This window comes from Coffea arabica, chromosome 1c (genome assembly GCF_036785885.1).
Source record: "Coffea arabica cultivar ET-39 chromosome 1c, Coffea Arabica ET-39 HiFi, whole genome shotgun sequence".
Lineage (NCBI taxonomy): Eukaryota > Viridiplantae > Streptophyta > Magnoliopsida > Gentianales > Rubiaceae > Coffea > Coffea arabica.
The window spans coordinates 24,867,222-24,875,242 of NC_092310.1; positions in this window are offsets into that span (position 1 = coordinate 24,867,222).

An 8,021-nucleotide genomic window follows, 5' to 3' on the forward strand; every position below is an offset into this window, starting at 1 on the left:
GAGTCTAAACCCACCCCTAAGACTACCATTGAGTCAAGCAAGGGTAGGAGGTGAGATACCAAGTGCTTTAAGTGCTAAGGTCGGGGATATATCGCAAGTCAATGTCTGAACCAATGCACAATGAGGCCGAGTATGGGGAAATGCCACCACTCATCAAGAAAGAAGAGGAGGAAGAGGAAGAGTTGCCGGTCAATGAACGTGTTGTTCTCGATGTAAGGTAAGCCTTAACAAATCAAGTTAAAGTAGCTGAGCACTCGATGCTATATAAAAGGCAAAGTGAGTAGTTTGATAATAGATGGAGAGAGTTGCGCTAATGTCGCGAGTGCATTAATGGTGGAGAAACTAGCACTTCCAACCCTACAGCATCCAACACCTTATCGCTTGCAGTGGTTAAATGATAGTGGAGATGTTCGAGTGCCTTTTCACATTGGAAGATATGAGGACATGGTTCTATGCGACATGGTTCCAATGTAAGCTTGTCACATATTGTTGGGAAGGCCGTGGCAGTTTGACAAAGGAGTTACTTTCGATGATATCTCAAACAAGTACTCTTTCAAACAAGGCGATAAAAAAATTGTTCTTGGACCACTAACTCCTAGCCAATTTCAGCTAAAGAGGGAAAAAAAGAGAGAAGACAAAATTTGATGAGAACACGAAGATTTGGATTCCTTTCAAATCCAAGAAAATTCATTTTACAAGTCTTCACATTCCAATGATGGTTGATGGTGCAATGGGGCTCGAGAATCATTGAAGATCCAACCCCGTATCATGCTTATCTCTTGTTATCATTTATTTAATAGAGTTTTCAGCAAAGTTAGTTGTTAATTAGAGTTAATTTGAGAGTTAAGTAAGTTGTTTCAATTAGGGAATAAAGGCTAAGGTCATGTTGACAATAGTTAAACCAATTTGAGTTAGTTAGTTTCCTATTCTAGTTGAATTAGAGTTTTAGGAAAGTAGTTAATTGCTTCCAAATTTGTTTAGGATGTTGTGTCAAGTTTAGAAGTCAAGTCAAACAAGGACACTTGTATTGTTTCCAATTTAGATTAGGGTTTTGAGTCTTGTAAGGCTATAAATAGCCAACTTTATTTAACCATTCAATAAGAGAGTTGTCTCCTTTTATGAAGTTCCTTGATAGAACTTGAGTTTCTTCTTGAACTGTATCAAGTATTTAGCTTGGATACTTGTGGTGTTCAAGGCAAGATGATCACATCATTTTGTTTTTTGAAGCCAATAACCAATCCACTAGTTTTCTAGAGACGGGTTCTCTTTAGGTCTAGTAAGGTAGTTATTGTTCTATAACCTGGTCGAGATAGATCCTTCCGCTGCCTGATCAACTTGGTTCTTCAAGACAGGTTCTTGTTGGGTCGATTTCGTATCATCTGGTATCAAAGCTTTGGCTCTTGATTCAGGTTAATATCCTTTTCTTTTCTTTTTTTTCTATTTATTTTTCTATCAAAACCCTAGCCGCCTTTTGATTTAAAAAGAAAAAAAAATTTGATTCTTGTTTTTCTTTTATTTTAGTCTAACCTACCCCCTTAATTGATCGAGGTTGGAATTTCTTGGTGTGATTACGTTCTTGAAAATAGGTTTTTCAAGTATTTAACTCCTGAAGAAGCGCTGAGCTTCCCCGGACCGAGCTGACCTGACGAGCTCGGCGTGCTGATGAGGAGGACTAGTCCAACCCTGCAAAATAAACAGGAAATAGTCTCTTGGGAGACTAACTGGGGAGCCCCGAGGTGGTCCCCGAGGGCACTCCGACGGTCAAGTTAGTTTTCCGGCGAATGAAGTTCACGGGAAGTAAAGCGGTCGAGAGCAATTTGCCAATAGTGAGCGTACCTTGTACAGTAGGTGTGCGGTACCATTTATACCTGCTTGTGAGTCCGACCTTCGTACGTTTCGGGACCTGCTCGGGATAACCTCAATTCCGCGCTGAGGGGGATTTTCCCGGCCCTCTGCGGGATTGTTTTCCGGAGCCTCTCAGAGCCTTAGAGGCGATGAGCCCCGGGACGGTTGCCAGGGGCCTGCAGGCCAGGCCCAGCTCCGCCTTTCCTGGGCTGCCACTTGTCTAGGCCCAGGATGGGGCCTCTGCACTAGCCCCTTAGATTAGGTAGGGCTTCCTGGCAGACCTAATCTACACCCCTGCCACATGGGAGACCAGCGCTGCGCACTGCTCTAACAGGGTCACCTCCGGTACAGTGCTGTCCCTGAAAAGCCGCGCCCACGTCCTTTCAGTTGTCGCGTCTCTTCGGTCCCCGTACCGCTCTTAAATGCATTCACATGGGACGGTTCAAATTCGAGCAAACCGTTTTCCCCCCATTTCACCCCCTATAAATAGGAGTTGCCAGATTTCATCCGACTCTATTTGCCATTTTCCCTTCTTCGTACATTTTTGCATTCTCTGAAATTCCAGCAGCAAGACTTCCGGCCTTCCGTGCCCAGATTCCGGCAATTCCTTCCTTCTTTTCCATTCCGTTCATTAGTAAGTCCTTCTCCTTCACCCTTTGTTCCCTTTACCATCTTCTGCTTTTTATGTCGGATCAGTCCGGCGTGACTTCCCCCATACTTCGTAGAACCCTTAGAATCCTCATTTCCTCCTCGTCTTCATCTTCATCTTCATCTTCTCCCCCTCTTTCTTCTTCCTCTGCTTCCAATTCCAGCTTCCAAATCCCTGACATGCTAGAGCCCATCGTCATCATGAGCTCTCCCTCTGCCCATTTTCCTTCTGCCCGCATACTGGAGGAGGTGGCCAAGCTCGATGCCCTCATCTAGCAGCAGGCCACATCCGCACCCTCCCCCAAGTTCCCGCATGACTCCCCTGGCGGAGCCCAGGAAGGGGCAAGCGAGGATAGGGACTCCTCCGAAGGGACACCTGCCTCTGAGCAGGGGAATGATCCTGAATTCAACTACGATCACCCCGACCAGCAGGAGGTCACCCTCTCACCCGGGGCAGTGGCCGAGCTGGCCGAGTCTTATTCCATTCCTGCGGCCTTCGAGCCGAGGGCTGTCGGCCCCAGCGACCGAGCTTGCCGACCTCCCCCTAACTTCGTAGCCATCTATAAGGAGTAACTGGTCGCACGACTCCGTCTCCCAATTCCTCCAGCCCTGGTTGAGATCCTGAGCTACTGGGGGCTCCGAATCACCCAAGTCCACTCCAACTCGATCAGGATCATTATTGGATTCCTGATCTATTGTCAGATTTGCGCCATCCCCTATTCTCTCTCCCTCTTCCGAGCCTCTTACACCCTTAAACTCTCCTTTCTTGGGTGGTACTACTTCTCCCGCCGAACTGCTAACAAAGGTCGGGGTGGGAAGGGCACCCAAGATCTTCTCTTCGGGGTCCCCTCTTCCATAAAGAACTGGAAGGGGGACTTCTTCTTTGTAAAATCCACGAGCTTTCCCCCGAATGTTTGAAAGGTCGGGGAGGTCGACTCCGACCCTTACCCGGAGGACTTGGACCCCGAAGCCCTCAGCCAACCGGTGAGCTACAAGGTGAAGCTCTATGCCGCCAAGTTCTCCACCGAGCAGATCTCTGCGGCCGGGCTGATGGGGACGTTGTCCGGGTCTCGAGGAGAGGTGGTGGCCTCCCCTACCGACCCTGAAGCCTGTAACGCCAACTCTGTACCTGTAGCTCGTTATATTTACATATATGTATTATATTTTTTCCTATTGACCTGTTTTGGCTGACCTGGTGGTATTTGCTACAGTGAGGAGGCTTTCCAAGTTGCTGGGCATGCCCTCCGAGTCGGTTGCCCCAACCCCGTAGCCGGAGGCCGCCAAGAAGGCCTCCGAGGCCGCTCCAACTCCCGGGGGCAGCTCGGGCCCCCAGAAGGAGGCATCTCACTCCTCCCCCTCCAAGCAGGTTGCCAGTAAGAAGAAAGCGGCTGGGTAGAAGAGGGGCTGAGGGGACGAAGCCCCCAGCCCGAGAAGAGGCTTGCGCTCACCTCAGCATAGCCCCCTCTCCTGCTGATGTCGGGGGACGCCCCTCATGCGGGTCAGGTCCACTTGGGGGTCGGCTCCGCGGAGGAGCACGCGCGGGAGATGCCACCCCCCAGCCTGTGGCACTTCCGCCACATCGCCCCCTGAAGCCGGGCCAGGCCCCCTCCATGCACGATCCCTGTTGCTTCTGCCCCTCCTGGGGGCTGTCTATCAACGATCGAGCCCAATTCCCCGAGGTGGCTCGGAAGCTGCTAACGGGCTCGGTCCTTCCGCGCGACAGGAGGTGGATAGAGCTCGCCAGCCCGTCCGAGCTCCAAGATATGTACTTCACCGCCCAAGCTCAAGTAAGTTCCTTAGCCTTTAGGCCAATTGTACCTCCACTCTTCGGCTAGATCACGCTGTGCTAACCTCTTTTTCCTTCACCTCAAGCCAATGCTGCCTGTGCTGCCTTGGTGACCCGCTTCTCCGAGCTGTCTCCCGACTTGGAGAAACTGCAGAAGCTGAATCGGGAGACAGAGCAAAGGCTCACCCAAGCTCTTAAGGAGATGGACTCCCTTAAGGCCAAGCTGGGCCAGGCCGAGAAGGAGTTGGAGACGGCTCAAGTCCAGCTCGCCTCCGCCAGGTCAGAGCTGGACCAGGAGAAGACGGGCGTGGAGAAACTGAGGACGGACCACGCCATCGAACTCTCCGGCACCGTCAGCCGGGAGCGCAAGAAGACCGTTCGAGAGCTCATCGCTTCCGAGCGGTTTGCCGAGGACGTGGCCCTCCTCAACCAGTCCATCCTCCAGGTCGGCTTCACGTGGGCCCTGGACCAGGTGAAGGGCCTCAACCTGTCTGGCTTCAACTTGGCGGACTTTAAAGACTACAACCCCGCCGCTGAGGAGAAGCTGGACTGGCTCTTCGATGGATATTGCAAGGAGCATGCCCTGAAGGATCTGGTGGGCAGGGGTGATGTGGGAGCCGATCTGGCAGAGGTTCCCTTGGAGGAGGACGAGGCTTCCGGCAAGGCTTCCGGGAAGGAGCCGGTGGCTTAGGGGTGTTGAGGGCGACGAGCTGCACACAGCCAAGTTTTCATATCTGGGGTAGAGAGAAAGCATATCTTTCCCCAGTGTGAAGGGTGCGGATATCGAGCATCACCAACTCTCCCCAGTGTGAAGGGTGCAGATATCTAGCATTACCAACTCTCCCAGTATGTAAAACCTGCTGCCGTGTTTTCCTCATGTCAGCAGTCACCTGTAAGAGGTTTGTCCGCCTAAGGGTAGCGACCACTCCAGAAACCCTTTCCATCTTCCTTTTATAGCTCGGTATGCTTTGTAATACATAGGTTTTGAGTGTATATATGAAATAGCATTCAATGAAAACTGCCTAATTCTGACTTCCAATTTTTGCTCGCGTCGAGTCTTTATAATCGAGGTGGTCTGCCGACCTCCTGGGTCGAGCATCGAACTGATCCACCAAGACGATGTGCCGGCCTCTCGGGTCGAGCATCTATCAAGCTTTAAGCTAACAACTGAATTGTCAATGACAACAGACTAAGGTATCCACAAACTTCATTAAACTGCTTCCCGTCGTGCCGACCTCCTGGGTCGAGCGTCAAACTTTAAAAGCAGCCATGCCGACTTCCGGAGTTGGGCGCCAAGATTTTCCAGATAGCCCTGCCGACCTCCAGGGCCGAACAAGACTGGTCCACCAAGGTGATGTGCCGGCCTTGTGGGTCAAGCACCCTTTGAACTCCAACCTGACAACCACCCAATTCAAACCAACTCACCAAAGCGACGTACCGACCTCGGGGGATGGACACCAGACTTTAAACTTTTGAGCCACGCCGGCCTCCTAGGCCGAGCATCAAGCTCTCCTCCTAACAGCTGAACTGTCAGGGACACCCCCTAAGGCGTACCAAAGGGTTCGGCGGATCGCCTGCCCAGCTCTCGCCAGGACTCACTCACTATGGAACTCGAATCATGTATATACATCCATAGACAATAGATGCTCAAGTAAAAGATAAGAAACTTCTACACACCAGAAGTCTTCAAAGTTTTTACCATTCAAGTACAACCATCGAATATACAAGGGTTCTCATTCCTCATACAACCAGCCCGTGCCAAGCACTAGGGCGAGAACCATTACAAGGCCAAAGAACTAGATCAACTAGACTATACCGAACGCTCGTCCTTGCTCGCCTTCCCCTGCTAAGGAAAACAATTGACGTGGTATGAGCTAAAAAGCCCAGTGAGGTTCTATATATATAAACAAGTAATTAAACAAGGAACAGTAGTCATGTAATAACAATTAATCCAGAAAACATGTCCAATATAAAGCAATGATAATGCATTCATTAAAAGGATACGGGCTCCCAAGGAGCTCTTTGTTCGTTCGTTCGTTCCCCTGACATTTCCCCTTATTCCTCCAATTATTTGAAAATTTCCTTTTTGAGAAGTAAAACCCCCGTGCCTGCGTTCGTTCATTCATCCCTTTCCGGACGTTGGCCGGACTCCACCCATCCGGACGTTGGCCGGACTCCACCTACCCGGACATGGCCGGTCTACAAGGTAATACTCGAGTATACCAAATTCACCCAGGTTCCTAATCGCTCGACTGAGTCCGCTTCTGGCTCGAGACGACCGGTAACAAGGGCAAGGGCCCAGTTCAGCCAAAAGGCTTACATTCATGCACAACTAGTATTTCAACATTTAATCACCGAAAATTTCATATTTATTTAGGTCGAGTGCGATAAAGTACACACTCACCTAGCAAAAGTTCATTTTAAAAATCATAGAAAACAAGTAACATGTAATCAAATAGTCACAAATAACCACATAGATCCAACAATCCACATAGTCGTAGGAACAAAACGTATATAGAACACTCACCTATTTACGCACAACAACGTGCAAAATATCCTTCCGGATATTATCTTTAGTCACCGAGAAAACCTAAGATTAAATGAAAAGAATATTACCACTCATTTGTCACAACCAATTAGGTGCAATCAAAGAGACTCGTCGCATGATGAGTAGAACGTATAAAAAGACTTTAAAGTGGAACGTGGACATTTGGACTCGTGGATAAAAATAACTAGGGTTTCATAGACCACACATAAAACCAACTCAAAAGGGTTATAAAATTTTCTAATGGAAACACTTGAACTAAAGACAAATCAAAATCCAACTAGATAGACTAGGAAATACCATTTTCGGAATCGTTTATGTGGTTGAAACTTATCTTATATTCAAGTAGATATTATAGACTAATTGTCTTAATGAAATTCATGAAAAAGAGAGGACAAAATACTCAAGAAAATCCTAAACTACTCCTCTTTATTTGGTAAGAGTAAGTAAACATTTGGAGTTTCCAATTGAAGAAGGATCATGTTTTTAAGATGGAAAAACGGTCATAGTATTTTACAAGTTCAAATAAACCTTAGCTTTCGGGCGAAAATTTGGGCAGCATGCCCTTTGTGTTTACCTAATTTTCCAGCCATTTTGGCTTCATTATTTTTCCTCAACCACAACCCAACATCACACATAAGCAATTCAAGTCAAGAGCCGTTCCATAGGCTCACAATATCATAAGAATAAGAAATACAGAAATAACAAGTGCAGAAATTCAATTTAGCAAAAGACAGATTTGACGTATGAAAGCGGAAATAACTTATCCGAGGCTACGCTTATCGGATTAAGATGAAACTTATGCCGTTTCGAAGCTAAGACACAGGGCTACAATGTTCATGAAGGTCACTTAGTCCAGTTTCTAATGTAACTTGGTCAAATTCTCAAATTACTAAACCAGAAATCAATTCGTCGGCTGTTTAAATGCATTACACTGTAATGGACATATCTCAGAGTACACAAGTCCGAATCAGGTTTTCTTAGAGGCATTTGAAAGATAATTCAGAATACTACAACTTTCATGTTTTGGCAAAAAGCTAAATCAGAATGAATACTAGTCAAAAAACGTGATAAACTGGACTTAACTGATGAAACGGACTGCTGGGAAATTTTTAAAACAGTGAGGGTATTTTGGACTTTTCACATCCTACGTTGCTCCGATTGAGCTGAAATTTTATAGGCACCTATAAAACACCA